The sequence below is a fragment of the Crocodylus porosus genome, unplaced genomic scaffold (assembly GCF_001723895.1).
Source record: "Crocodylus porosus isolate Cpor-Errol unplaced genomic scaffold, CroPor_comp1, whole genome shotgun sequence".
Classification (NCBI taxonomy): Eukaryota; Metazoa; Chordata; order Crocodylia; family Crocodylidae; genus Crocodylus; species Crocodylus porosus.
This window is the reverse complement of record NW_017728911.1, coordinates 41,188,135-41,202,852: the sequence shown is the minus strand read 5'-3', so window position 1 is coordinate 41,202,852 and position 14,718 is coordinate 41,188,135. Positions and strand designations below refer to the sequence as shown.

At 50.0% G+C, this 14,718-nt stretch overlaps 1 long non-coding RNA gene across 1 annotated transcript; it reads left to right on the top strand.

Moving 5' to 3' along the window:
- Nucleotides 1-3,379: 3,379 nt before the first annotated feature.
- LOC109309238 lies at nucleotides 3,380-14,476 on the top strand. Its single transcript, XR_002100851.1, has 2 exons — nucleotides 3,380-3,491; nucleotides 14,193-14,476. It is a non-coding gene; the product is annotated as an uncharacterized LOC109309238 (long non-coding RNA).
- The last annotated feature ends 242 nt before the right edge of the window (nucleotides 14,477-14,718 follow it).

The window sequence follows — 14,718 nt, the reverse complement described above, 5'->3', positions numbered from 1 at the left end:
GCGAGCTATGAATTTCTAAAGCCTGCTCTTCAGAAAAGCAAAAAGGGAACATGAAAGTCCGAGGGATTTGAGAAGGAAACAGTGGGCTTAAAAAAAAAGCAAACATTAATTAACCTTCTTGTTTTGAAAATCTGGCTTCTTAGAGCATAGCCGAACCACTTCTCAGAGGGGGAGCCAGATGTCTCCTGCTTCAGCACAAGTTGTCCTCAAACAAGGGAGGCAAGCAATGCTTGGGAAGGGAACGTCGTGCTTGGCTTGGGCACGACTGATGCTGCGGTGATGATGGGTGTCAGAATACACCTGCCAGGGGTGTTATGGTGCCATGTCTGTGCCTATGCCCGGTGCTGTGGCGAGAGCGGTCGAAACAGCAGTTGCTTTATTGACAGGGCAGGCACAGAGGCAACTCCGCGTGGCTCCACTTACGCCCTCAAGAAAGAGGCCAGGAAGATAGAGGTGCAATCTTGGCGCCTGTTCAACCTTTGGTCTCTCGGAGTGAGAGCCCATGGGAATGGGAGATCCTGTCTGCAAGAAACTAGACTGGGTCCATCAGATCGCTGTATGAGCTCTGAAGGGCGTGAGCAGTCTCAGCATCCCGAACAGAGCTGGGCTGGTAGGGCCAACGTGTGAGAGCAAGACCAGGATAGCGATGCTTGCAACGTCGGTCCATCCTGGCCGCTGCTTTTCGGAAGAATAAGTCTGATGAGGAGTCGGGAGGTGGACACGTGTACTTTCAAGACACTTGCTCAAGGGAGCCACTGTCCCAGAGCACACATCTGCGGTGGTGACGTAAAGGCGACATGGGCATGAGTCTGTGGAGATAGGAGGTAGCTGCCTAAATCATGCGGCAGTAACAGCTGCATCCTAGTAACTTGTGTTGGCATCGTTTGCTATTGCAGCAACTGCTGCACCTAGATGCAGCGTTGGCATGTGTGTGTGCTTGTCCTACCCTGATTCCTGGGCAACAAGCAGGCAGGCAGAGCTCGCTGATCTGTAGCGGGCAAGGTTTGCAAGAGCCCTGGACACTCAGCTGCATCATGGCGAAGGGCTTTTCCCCGTAACAACACCAGGAGAAGCTGGGCTGCAGTCTCCCTTGCTTCCTCTGTCGTAGCCTCTCTCCACTGCCGTGGGTAACACTTCTCCGGGATTTCACCGCTGGTGCTGGTCTCTGCAGCACGACAGGAGAGGCTTTATTATGCAGTGCTGTGTTTTATTAGTCAGTCGAAATGATTGCATTATGCCCTTGCATAATAAAATCATTACTGTACCACTGCAGGAAACCCACACAGCAGCTCAGCATACAGAAAGAGCCTCAGTGGAGGAGCATTACAGCAGCAAAAAAATGCCACAATCAATGGCCGGAGCAAATCCAAAGGGGATCTGTGGGGAGCCAGGAGCTAGGCCTCCCATGTCAGAAGAAGCATTTGATTTGGAAACACGATGCTGGGATGCCAAGGACCTAGGGGAGTCTGACTATTCCCCAGCCTTCTTGTGCCCGTGGGAGAGGAGATGAGTCAAGGAAGGGAGAGCAAACACACGGAAACCAGCCAAAGTGACCACACGAACGGCAGCCACGGCCATGCAGCAAGGGAAACCCTCAGTTCTTCAGTGGAAGTGCAGGGACATGAAGAGTCCTCGCCTCTGGGGCTGCATGAGCGATGAGGGCCTGCAGGAACATCCTACCCTGCCTCGGGCCGGGCCAGGTAGAAGGAAGAACAGGGATTGCGGGGTGGGTTTCTTTGGAGAGGACTGAAGTGTTGATATGCCAAGGATGCATTCCCCCTTGAGAAGCAGAGATAAAGCCTGCTGTCCAGACCGTCCTTATCCTTTCTGAGAGGAGCTGCAGGGTGCCCATCTCCCTTAGCGTGACCCATCATCAACATTAGGAGCTCCCCAGACCTGCTAAGCTGATGCCTTGGCCTGCCTGCTTGTTACCCAGGAATCAGGGCAGGACAAGCACACATGCATGCCAACGCTGCATCTAAGTGCAGCAATTGCTGGCTGTGCTGGACCCTGACCAGCTGCACCAGCACATCTGAAGCTGGAAGCGTGATCGGAGCACCGCAGCTCTTTGCCCTGAGTAGGGGCACGGATCCCAGCTCTTCCACCCACGCCCACGCTGAGCATCCTCGGAGACATGTGCCTCGCCCACTGCAGCTTCTAGTGCTCGCAGGTTCAGGAAGTTTTGCTTTCCTTCCTGCACCTCTGTCTACCATGTTCGGTACCTCCTACCAGGCCTTCCCTCCTTGAGTTTGTCCAAACCCTTTTCCAGCTGGGATAAGGTACCGATCCCTGCAACGTCTTGGAGCAATGAGTTCCACAAGTGAACTACATACTATGTGAATAGTTGTAAAACTGCTATTGAATAATTTCATTGTATTATGTGATAGGAAATAATAAATCCCTCTTATCTTTCTCTGCACCATTTAATATTTTGTAAACTGTGATCACGGCCCTCCCCCCAAAGTGTCTCTTTCTTAAGCTGAAAAGTCCTTGCCTATTTGGATTAGTGGCTGGAGCTGCCAGCGCTAAAGGGTGAAGCAGCATCTGATGGTGCCTGTTGCCATAATCTCTCTCAGGAGCTCCTAGCTTCCGTTCAGATGGCCTGCTGCTCTGAGATGATCTGCTGGAAAAATTAGGACTTAAATAGGTCACCAAAAAGATGCATGTTCTTAGCCTCCCAACGCTACCGACTAAACCTCGTGGGCTCATGGCGTGCTCGGTGAATTGCTTTTCGTGCTGTCAGGTATCATCTCAGGCAAAGACTTGTTGCTGAGTGCAGTCCCTCCTCTCACAATCTAGCCAGGGGCCGACCACCAGCACTTCGTTATAACACGCCACGCAGGGATAATGGCGTTCCCGGACAAGGGAGCTGTTCTTACTGCTAGGGAAATCAAGGGACTTTTGCCACTGAACTGACTGTAAACAGGTCTTTTATGTCATGAAAATACAATCTTTGGGTATCAGAACAACATCCCACCGTGGCACCCGCCAGGTGCCCCATGGAGGCTGAATTGGGGTCTCTGCGGACTTCTGTGGAGGATGGAGAACCCAGCCCTCAACCCTTTGCAAGCCACTTTGGATGCATTTCTCACCATCGTCTTTGCAGAACTTTGCTCTGCAAGTTAAAAGCCATTAGATTTGGGCTCCCCTTAGCTGTGGATACTAAGGGTAGCCAAGACAAAAAATGCCTTTTGATGCAAGCTGTGCCTTCAGGTTCACCAGGTCCCACGCATGTTAGCTCAGAGCTCTCTGTTGGCCAAGAAGCCAATAATAATAGACATAAACTGCAAAGAAGCCCTCAGCTACTACACTCCCCGTGTCTCTAAGCAGGATGTGTTGTTGGCAACAGGAAAGAGGAGGTTCCCATGGGAACTGAGAGTGCTGACAACTCTCAACTAAAAAAAGAAAGCATGTGGTCTGCCGCTCTACGTGGACATGGCTGTACAGGTGCATTTCCCTCTTCCCAATAAGGAGCTTTTCTGCCACTGACGGTAAGACGGCTTTAAAATAACTCATGCTTTAAGGTACTGGCATATTTTATCTCTAGGGCACGAGGCAAGCACAGTTTATATTTATCTATTTTTGCCACACTTATTTCAGGCAGGTTTCCTGGAAACTTAATTTTGATGTGAGAATGCATTGTGCAGGCTTCACCTGTAACTACAGCGAAGAAGCCAAAGTCTCCACGTAAAACTATGCCAAGCCATTTATCTCCCTCATGCAAAATGAGTGAGATCAATAAGACAAATTAAAATGCCATATTGCTGTAGTTGAATTATGTGCAAGAGGCAATCCAGAACTGTACTTCCAGTCACTCGCTGCTTGCTAATTAAAAGCCTTAAAGAGTTTTAAATGGAAATACCGGCTATTGCCTATATGAAGAGAGCCACCTGCCTGGAGTGAGAGAGTGGGGACAAGCTAAAAGAGGCCCCCTCCCTTACACTGTGGGCTCTAATTCAGACTGCAACTGCTAATGCCAGCTCTGCTGCCTGGGCAAATGCAGACCACATGCTGCAGACGATGCCTAGGGACGCTTTACCCTCCTACAACTATGTGCTGATGCGGTGACCATGTGTGGGGTCCTGTTTCTCTATTAACTCTACCATGCCCACATGCAGACTTGAATTTTAACATTTCCTTAATACAGTTTTTAATTCCATGAGTGCAAAACACAGCGTAAAGCTCAGCCTGAGAGCGATCCCAGCACAAGGCCACCTCCTGAATAGCCTCGTTATTTAAAGTGCAATAAACATTTCCGCACAGATGTGGCAGGGTGAGTCCGCATCTGCTCATCTCTAGCCGAGGTCCGGGCAAATGCATTTTATGAGAAGTGGGAGAGGATTTTAAGAGTGCCACAGCAACATCCTAGGGCAGGAAAAGAAAAGAAGGGGAACAAAGCAGAGAAAGGCATCGCCTGTCGTGAGTCTGGGCTCTGAAGTGTTACGGGCCTGACAGATTTATAGACAGGACTTGGAGGCAGTGAACAGCCACCGCCAGCTCCTGCAAATGTTGCAAGCATTTCAGTAGGCTGCTAATAGATCTACAATGGCCAGAAAGGTCATTGCCTTAATGGGAGGCAGGGAAACAAACCTGATGGAAAATTTCCCTCCGTATGTGCTGTACAGCAAAGACAAAGACTTTCTGCCTGGTGGGAGGCACAGGCTGAGCTGGCAGCCAAACTGGGTAGGAGAATCAAAGATGCTGCAACTGAGCTGGACATAAAAAACCCCAGGAGAGAGCCTGGGGACCCCATGCTGAGTATCAGCTCTCGAGGTGATGACAGCTGTGGAGAGCTCACAAAGCTGGCTGCAGGGAAGAAACATAGCCATGGTAAAGAGCCAGAGGAAGCCACAGGGATAGCAGGCAAGAGCAAACAACCCTGAAGCTGGAGTGCCTTGCCTTGAACCTGGAGTCGTGAGAAAGACCCAGGCCCACAGAGGAAGGGGAAGAGCGCCAGCCAGACCTCGTCTTGGGAGTGCTCCAAGACTAGCACAAAAGGACCCTCGGGGCAAAGAGCCGGTTCCCTAAAATGTGTGTTTCTGATTTATACTGCAGGAGCATCTCGGTGTCCCAGCCAGGCTGCGAGCTAGACACACTTGCGGAGAGCTGTCATGCCCAAAGACCAGGGCGTCTACAAGGCAGGATGGAAGAGGCGCCCACGTGAGCACAAGCACGCGTCACTTGTGCCTAACTGGCACGTGCAATAAGCTGATCACTGCCAGCGCCGGGCTGGTAGCAGGTGGCAGCAACGTGGAAAGTCAATGGCCACGATTGAAACGGGGGTGACGAGAGGAGGGGGGTTCCCTGCCGTACGTAAGGCGAAGGGAAGGAAGCACGGTGGAGGGAGCACTGATTGTCCGAGCCTCGGAGAGCAAGGAGAGCAGAGCCCCACGCTGCTCCCGGTTCACCCGATGCCCTTGGAGAGCGTGGAGCCCAGCTCTGCCACGGCTCCTTGTGCCCCAGAGTGGCCAGGGTAGGGGGAGCCCCGGGAAACGCCGGCAGACAAAACCTCCGCTCGTGGCCGTGCAGAGGCAGATGTCTTCCCCCTACCCCAGCAGGACCCTGCCAGGCTGGGGAGCAAGGCAGGACTTAACCCCCAGCCTCCTGGTGCTCTGGTGACAGGAGCAGGAAGACCAGTGGAAAGGTCAGGCCTCTCGGCACCAAGAGCTCATCCAGGTTGCTCTGAATTTTCTTATAACTACAGCGTACTATTCCACCAGGCAACCCTTCCCAGACCCAAACTTCCCTCCAACCACATCAAAAATAGCAGGACATTCGTTCAAGCAAGACAGGTGGATTTGTCACCGGTCGCAGAGACAAAAAAGACACAAGGCCTCCAACCCGAGCTCATGCCGGTCTCGGCGGCTCCCCACTCCCAGAGCGGATGAAGAGTTCCCCATTTTATCAGAAAGTCACTCCAATTCGCCGCACAGTGAAGTCGAGGGTTTGCTGCTTTCCCCTTGTTGGGAGTTTTCCTCCCTGAAGTCACTGTCCCAAAGGAAGCTGATTGCCATTTCTAACTCGTCTGGTACGTGCGAGAGAGACCAAGAGACTTGTTTGAGACACGGGGGGAATGTGCTTAGCATTGAGAAGCACGGGGTAATTTTGGAGGGGAGAATGGCTGGTGTTGTTTAGGAGAAGGAAACTTCACTGGAGCATGCAGACGGAGCCAGGCCCACCCACAGTCCAAAATGCAAAGGGCATTTTACAACAAGCTCCTTTTGAACATTTATGCCTTTATTGCTGGAGGTGGGGGAGGAAACTCGTCGCTCATGGACTGTCTATGGATAGGGCAGCAAAACCCAGAGCTACCCCAGGCTGGCAGGCCATCACATTGTATTTTTTAAGGGAGGTTTAACAACTTTTTTAATTGTTATTTTAAGAAAATAATAAATGAGAAGGGCCCTGGACTCTCCCCGCTCCCCCAGGATATGCAGCTTCCCAAGCTGCACGAAGCATCACTGGCAGAGACACGGTGCTGCGGTAGAGAAAAGCCCATCTCACAAGGTTTCTTCCCTGCTTCAGGAGAGGCAGAGCCTCTCTTCATCATCGCAGCTGAAGGAGGATTTGTAAGGAGCGTGCGTGAGCGTGTAACACTGCAAGCCCACTCTTTTGTTCCCATTAGTGCAGAACTGCAGCAAGATCAGACCAGCTCCTTTCAGCTCCCCGCTGGCAAAAGGCACAGCCAGAGGAGCCAGGAGTTCCTCTACATCTCTCCTTCCCAATAAAGGAGCAACTTCTCACCTCAGTCACAGCAGAGAATGGGGCGGGGGTGGTATAAGTTCACAGGCTCAGCATTTACTATTAGCCCCTGCTGTGAAACTACCAGTACATTCTGCATCCTGGCGAGGATCAGAAGGAGGAGAGGTGCACACTGTGAGCAAAGTTTCGCGGCAAGCGGAGGACAGTTGCAATGGAAAAGAAGGAGTGAAAGTCCCGCGAAAGGCACCGAAGCCCATCAGGACTCTGACTCTGTTTCCTTGCAAGGGTTCTGCTCCAAGCAGCACTCAGGACTCATGGGAGAGGTGATATCTTTTATTAGACCGACTCGATTTTTGCCAAAAAAATTTCTTTAATTGCAAGCTTTCAGGCACAAACTCCACGCATGCATCTTGAAAGCATTTCATAGCCTGCGCCACACGAGGAGCAGGTAAGCACTTGCAAGGGGGAGACTAAGGCAGAGAAGTCACTGAGCTGCCCAAGGCTTGCAGCTGAGGGCAGGATGGGAACTCACCCCTCTCCACCTCACCCTTTCCAGGCCCTCAGGGCAAATCCAGGCCCTGCAGAGATGATGGAAGAGTTTGCTGGGGCCTGAGCTCCACCCGCAGCGGTGGGCACACTCCAGCCCGGGAATTTCTTGCCGCTCGCCCTCTCTTTCCTTTCCTCGAAGTACATCAACTTGCGTGTTTCTAAATACTGGTTCTCCGACGCGCCCGGGGAATATTCCGAGCTGCGCGTGTTTTCCCACGCCTGCCTTCTTTCTCAAGATACCCCGCTGTGGGACTGCCTTTTGGGGGGGAAGAAGTATGATACTGAACGCACGGATGCCAAGGGAGTGGTTTCCCAAGCAACTGTGACCAGGTGAATTGAGCGAACGTCCTCTCTCGGCTGCGTCCTGCCGTAAAGCCTCCAGCCCCAGGTAGCGGGCACTCGGGTTAGAGAGCTCCGGGGATTGAAGCAGGGGTGGCAAACTGCTCATCCTGCTCGCTGCCCCGTGGGTGGCATCTGACAACTTACTGTAGTCACCTAAGTCAGCGCACCCGTAATTAGAACAGGGCTGCCTACAATCACGGCACTTTATTTTGCCCCAAGGAGGCACGGGCGGTTTCAGAAATGCATGCTTCTCAGTGCCACCGAGCTTATTTTCTAAATCAGCTTATGCTGCTCTCCCAGCCTCCTTTCAGAACCGGCTTCCGCCGCGCTCAGTGTCACAGCGCTCCTGCAAAGTGACGGCTGCTGCTTTATCAATGCAATGCAGAACTCACCTAAAAATAAGCCTTCTTGAGGAGGAATGGGCATTTCCCAGCTCCGGGTAGCCATGGTTTGAACACAGCCACAACTGGCTCTCACTACAGGGTGAGACCAGGGGTAAGGTGGCCAGCAGCATCTCCCTGCACACGTCACCCCAGCACCCTCAGAGGCAGCGATGTGCTGCCTTCACAGCCAAGCACGCTCTGCCCAGCCCAGCCCAAGAGCTCCTGCCTCGTGGCTGCTCCCCTTCATCCTGGAGGGACAGACTGCCTGGCTGCTATCCCCTGGAGGACACGCTCCTGGCCACCTCCAGGAAGGGCCAGCCTGCAACGGGCGGATCTAGGATACTGGAAAGGGCTGTGGCACACCCTCACGTATAACACAACAAGACGTGCAAAACTCTCAGACTCTTGGTTCAGAGATGATACCTTTCATTAGACCAACTACGAAAATCTTTCTTTGCATGCTTTCAGGCACACATGCCCTTCTTCAGCCTGAGGGAAAATTAAAAATGGTCAAAGCCCCCTTAGGTAGAAAATAAACTTCATTTTGCACAGAGGAAGCTGAAGGTGGAAGGATGGATATTCCTTTGGGCCCATGAGAGTCTCTTCGTGTGAGTTGCTCTTTGATGTGCAGATCAGGCAGTTTTCCTTCCCTGGTGATAGAAAGGCAGGGAGGTGTAGAAATCTTTCTTTGTTTGTTTAGCAATTAAGTTTATCATTCCAAAATTGGCTAACATATGGCATTTTCTATGTTTCAGGGATATATTTAGTAGCCATGTTGGTCTGAGACAAAAAGAAATGCATTTCATTTGGCTACCAAATACATCCGTATAACACAACACATATTTTTCTCCAACACAAGGAAAACTAGAAGCTTTACTAATGTGGTAACAGGGTGGCAGGGCTGAGGTGGTGCAGGTGTTAAAGTTCATGACTGGCACCCTAGAGACTGCAAGTTTACAGCCAGGGCAGAAGCGCTCACAGCGCAGCCCTGTCAGAGCCCAGTGAAGCTGTGAATTCTGCCAAATACCCTGTCACAAGGAAGGAAGTTGGCTGTCCCTATGTTAGTCACTTTAAGATCAAAGCAACAGCAAATATAACTATTGCAATGTGCATCAATTTGCTAGGTTATCTATAAAGTTAAAAAAAAACCCACAACAAACTCTAAAATAGCAAAAAATAGCCAAAAGCTCCTGTGTCATTCATCATGCAGTCATTAGAGTCAAATGTACATCTCTTACTCAGAGTCACAAAATAAAATCTAGGGCTTTTAAGTGTCTTGACAGCTCCTTTGATACTTCACTATCAGTCATTTCTACACCTGAGGTAACATGACCACACCTGAGTTAAGGATTTTAGCTAGAGCTAAGAATAGTTTGCAGGGCTGTGAAATAGAAGAGAGATGTTACCAGGAAGGCCTAACAGACAGCGGCATTGCAGAAGAAAGGATAGTTTGAATAGTGGGACATCAAGACCTTTTAAAAAGGAGAGAGGGCCATTAACACCTGTGTGGTGGAGAGAGATTAGCAGGAATCAGGGAGCTGATAATGAGCCATGAAATCAGTTGACTCTCAGCACTGCCTGAGTAGAAATGCTGCAGCCCCTTCCAGGCAGTTGGTTTTAAGGTTTGGATGGACCAAGAATCAGAGCTGCACCGCTGCACCCCCCTGGATCCACCCCTGCCGCAGTGTGCTGGTACCAACTGGTGAAACGGGATCTTGGACGCTCTTTGCTGGCAAGATCTCACGGGAAGAGGAGAGCAGCACGCTGTGGTAAGAGAGGACTTGGTGTTTCTGTTCAGCCACCAGAGAAAGGCTGGCTTCTATTTGCAAGGAGGGTGCAAGGGACTGGGTGGAGTTGGATGTACCCAGAGGCCCTTTGCAGAAGGTTTTGTTGTTGCAAAAAAAAAAGGGAAACGTAAGAAACATTCTGCCCCTTCCAGGGTCATGCACATCCTGGCTGGAAGGCCAGGGAAATCCAAGCCAGGCAACGATGGTCTTTGGAGAGAAAACTCCCCTCTTCCCTCCCAGGCTCTGCATGGGACCTACCAGCAGCACCCCAGGGCTAACCAACTACTTGCCACTTACATGTTACAATGGTCTTAACCCAGCCTTCCCCATATGTTTCTGCACAATCACATGGCACCAAAATGGCAAAGAGGCAATAAGCAGGAACCCCTTTTCACGGCACCATTAAAGCAGCCACAGAGCAGTGGATACACAGCGAGGAATTTGCTGCTGTTGCTGAAGCAGAGGCAAAACCAGAAGTCCCTGCCACCTACCAAACCACGGTAAAATCAGGTGAGGCCACGCCTGCTAGGACCTCTCCATTTTCTACTGATGGGCATACAAACTCCCAAGCAGGATCATCCTATGGCACAGGGAAACTTTTGGAGGACAGGCTTAATTATTATCATTGAAGCTGGAAAAGTTTTGTTTACACCTGCCAAGAGGCACAATTTTTTGCTCCCTTGCTTTTCTGCCAGCTCGTGTTGTTGTCAACCTGCTGCTGGGTCTCGAAGGGGGCCAGATGCAGCAGGGAAGTCACTTTCTAAATGCCCTGAAATCCTTCCCTCGGTAAGAAGTGTGCCAGCTGCCCTGGGGCATGGCTGCACAGTAGTGTGCCCGGTACACAGTGGCTGCACAGCTGCATGGTGCTGTGCCCACTGTGAGCCCACTGCGACCAGCCCAGCGGGCTGAAGGATAGTCCTGTGCTCTTAGCATGGAGCACAGCCATAAGCCAGCATTGCATCTGCAGCTGGGGCACTTGTACACATGACGATTTCCCCATGTACACGTGATGAAAATCGCTATTTGGCTGGCAAAATGGTATCACCATGTACATGTGGTTGTTCTGTGCTGGTGCTACCTGAGGAAATTGTGGGGTGACGGCGATGCAGGAGGGGATTTCTTTTCTGTAAGGCGCTAAGAGCCAGATTTGGAGCTGGGTGGGCCTGGCCTAGCCCTGTCTGAGCCCAGGAGTCACCATGGAGCAAGAAAGATCAGAGCTTGGCCCTGAGTCGGGTTTCTTTTTACTCCTCACAGATACTAGAACCTGCCTGTCCCTCCTTTCCGGCTGGAAGAAAAGAAGGGAGCTCGTTCATATTCAGAAGGCTACTCCAGTACCTGAATTACCCTTAAAAGGAAAGCTTCGGCTCTTAGAAAGACAACATCATTTCACACCTATAATGTATTCCTGCAATAAATCCAAACACAGTGAAAATTAGATTAGCTTTCTCCGTTGAGATGTCAGATTCCTGCAGCAGATGCTGGTAGACATAGTGAAAAGAAACTGAGAAAGTGACAATGTGAGTAAAATATTGGAACAAGCATCCTGACAGGGGATGATAGGATAGATTACCAGCAGGAGTGGTGAGACCCTGTTGGATTGGGATATTCCATATCAAATCAGTAAGGTCACAGGTGCTGTTCACCCAACCTTGCCAAGGCAAAGGACTTTTCCACTTCCCTGTTTCTGTGATTCACAAAATGCCACTTACTATTTCTCAGGCTCACAGAGACTTTTGTGCTCAAGCACACAAAGCCATTTCATTGTCAACATGGGTCATAGCTGTCAGAAAAAATCAGCATTGCTCGGCTGTGAGCCAGTATTTATGGGGTCAGAGAGAATTTGTCTCTGTGTGAATGCTGGGGACTTTGTCCTACTGCCTGCGCATGCACCTCCAGAGCTTTCCCAAGGCCCCCTCTGATAGCTCCCCCCAGCATGGGCCTGGGCTGGCCCTGCTCAGATAGAAGCACAGCTGCATTGTTGACAGTGGTGCCCATTGCCAGGGTCATTTTCTGGCCATGGTGCGGGGCAGGGCAAGAGGGCTGTTTCAGGGGTGGGTGAGTCTGCCAACGTACCCATCACGGCATTCTGCAGCTGGATACTCACTGTACCACCGGGGCCCTCACTCGGCCTGCTCTCGGGGTGCATCCTCCCTTCCCTGTAAGCTGTCTGGGTCCCTGGGCCTAGCACTGGCCCCCAGACAGGCACCCCTTCTCCCATGACGCCAGCCATGTAGGGGCATGTTCAGAGGCTGCAGTTTGTTTCTGCAGGAGCCTTGATGCGTGCAAGGAGACAGGCAGAGGCATGCTTTGCACACAGATGTTGAACCCGCCATTGCTGTTGACTTAACTGCATGGGCAATTACAGATCTGACACAATTAGGACACCCAACGTGCATTTTCCTGCCTCATCCCTCCTTGGGCTAGGTCAGGGTCCTCAGGGTGGGGTGTTGAGGGGGGGACCTTCGTTGCTGCTCATGGTTTCATCTTGAACCCGAATTCTGCTCTGCCCTTAGCAAGTCCTAAGCTAGGAAGCATGGGCCTCTTTGTCTTCCTCCTGTCCCACACCCTGCACTGGAGAGAGGTTTCCCTCCAGATCAGGCCCTTTCCAGGCCCTGGTTGCTTTGTTTTGCCTCTGATGACTTCCCCCTGCTCCAGCCACAGCCTCTACAGGCAGGACAGAAACATCTGGTTCTCCAGAGCAGAAGCCTGCTTTGGTCCCAAGCTGCTTTCCCCTCAGCATTTAAAAGATTTTAACAGATTTAAAAGCATTTAAGTTTTTTTAAAAACCTGGTATTGTTCTGATGGTGGGGGGAGGGAAGGAGATAAGGAAACATGACAGAAGTCTTGTCTACTTAGGTGGATGTACAGCAGGTTTTCTAGCTGCAGAGCTCCCCTTGGGAATCCACATGTCCTATGTAGGTTCCCCGTCTTGTCAGAGCGCCACATCAGCTCGTTGGTCTCCAAGCAATAAATGCTTCTTATCCCTGAGATGCCATACTGCCAAGGGCAACATGCTTGCCTTGGTCTTTGACGGTGCATCTCCACATGTGCTCTAATGCACATTAACCTATTTTAATGTGCGTTAAAGTGCCACAGAAAACCTGTGCTGTCTAGCTAATGTGCATTAAAATAGGCTGATGCAAATTTTTCTAGTGCTTCACAATGGAGGTACTAGATTTAATGCACATTACCTAAAGCACATTAATTGAATGTGTAGATGCCCCCTGCTGTGTGTTATTGAGCTTTCCCAGGTCAGCTGATACATTTCCTGCTTGTGCTGGAGCTGTGGAGAGAGGCTGTAGCGATGGGTTTGTAAAACAAAACCAAACTCCAAATTGCTCATTTGCAACAGAAGGTCTTTGCTCCTGGCAGAACTTTCTGAACGTAAACAGTAACGGTTGGGAGAAGCCGTCGTGGTAATGACTTGCCAGCCCCTCCTTGGTCCTCACGGGATAAACAGGGCAGTAAAACAGACAGATTGAGCCTGTATGAGCTCTTGACATTCTTCCTGGGATGCTCATATCCAAGTGATAGCTTCTACTTAATAAACTGACCCACCTGTTAATATTAAGAAGATCAGACTATAACTGTGGCTATTAGCATAAACATTAAGAGCATCTTATAACCATCTGAGATGAGGCCTGCACTTTGAAGTCATCGTCTAGCTTAGATGGGATTTTGCCCATGTGCTAAGGTTGTTTACCCACGGCACACATGGCCTCACATGCTAACCACGTTGCAGAGACCCAAAACAGTGGCGGGGCCCCTGGTCCCCCTTGTTCCTTTCCCATGTCTCATTGTACTTCAGGTTTCTGCACTGGAGATCTAGCCTATTACAGGTGCTAGCAGGGGCTTTGGGGCCTGGGATATGTAGGAGGGGCTAGAGCAGGTGCTTATGTGGACACTTTTATACTAAATAACTAGTCCCTGATTGTGTGTGAGTACAAAAGACAGAGCTTAAGGACCCAGCCAGTCCTGTCCAGTCCGATGGTTCCCCCAGCGCTCTGACTACCTGGTGGGACTAGCAGCAAACACATTCAATCCCTATGAAAGGACCAAAAAATACACCAAGAAGATGTCCTGAATGTTTTTTTCTTCTTGTAACATGCAGAATAGACTTCCATTTTACCACTGAGATTTGTCATAGCTCCTCATGTAGCTTAATTGCTCTGGTGTCTTGAAAAATAAGTTGGCCAAGATATGAAACTTTTAATGAGGACTTTTGGCATATATTCAGGCCTCCAAATGTATAATTATGTGCTAGACCTGAACAGAACTTTCAGAGTCAATATGGTCTACAAAGGAAGCGATGCATCTTTTTTAAAACTATCTAATTAAGTATTGATGTGATAAATGATAACTGCTCTGATGTAGCTATTACATTCTACTGGGGAAGTAATATGCATTTTTTAAAATGTGTTAAATACAGATTTATGATGGGCCATGCAGCTATGAACAGCGAATAACCAGGACTGGATTCCCACATCACTTGCATTGGAGAACAGCTACGTGCCATGGAAACATGCTTATATTATTTCCCTTCTTTTCAGCCCATCATTTGTTTGTCTTATCCCCTGGTACATCTGATCCCTGGCCAAGAATGCAAGTTATCTGCAAAGGGGCTGTTTTTATTAGTGTTATAAAGCAAGCCTGGTCCCTTTTTGTGGCCTCTGATCACTACAGCCAAATGAATAGCAATTGTCAAAGAATTTACACCTATGCTATTTTTCACCCATGCATTGCAAAACACGAAACTGATGTTGTGAAAGAGGGAATTATTGATTCTTGAGCTATTGCTTATTTAATAGTTCACCTTTTGTACAGTAATTTGATAAATGCACATAAACCTGAAGAAAGAGAGCATGGTTGCCAGAGTATTTGGAGCCCACCATGGCCAGTGCCAAAACCTCTATATCTCTGAGTCTTGAAGGTGAGTCTCCATTACCTCTCTCCCC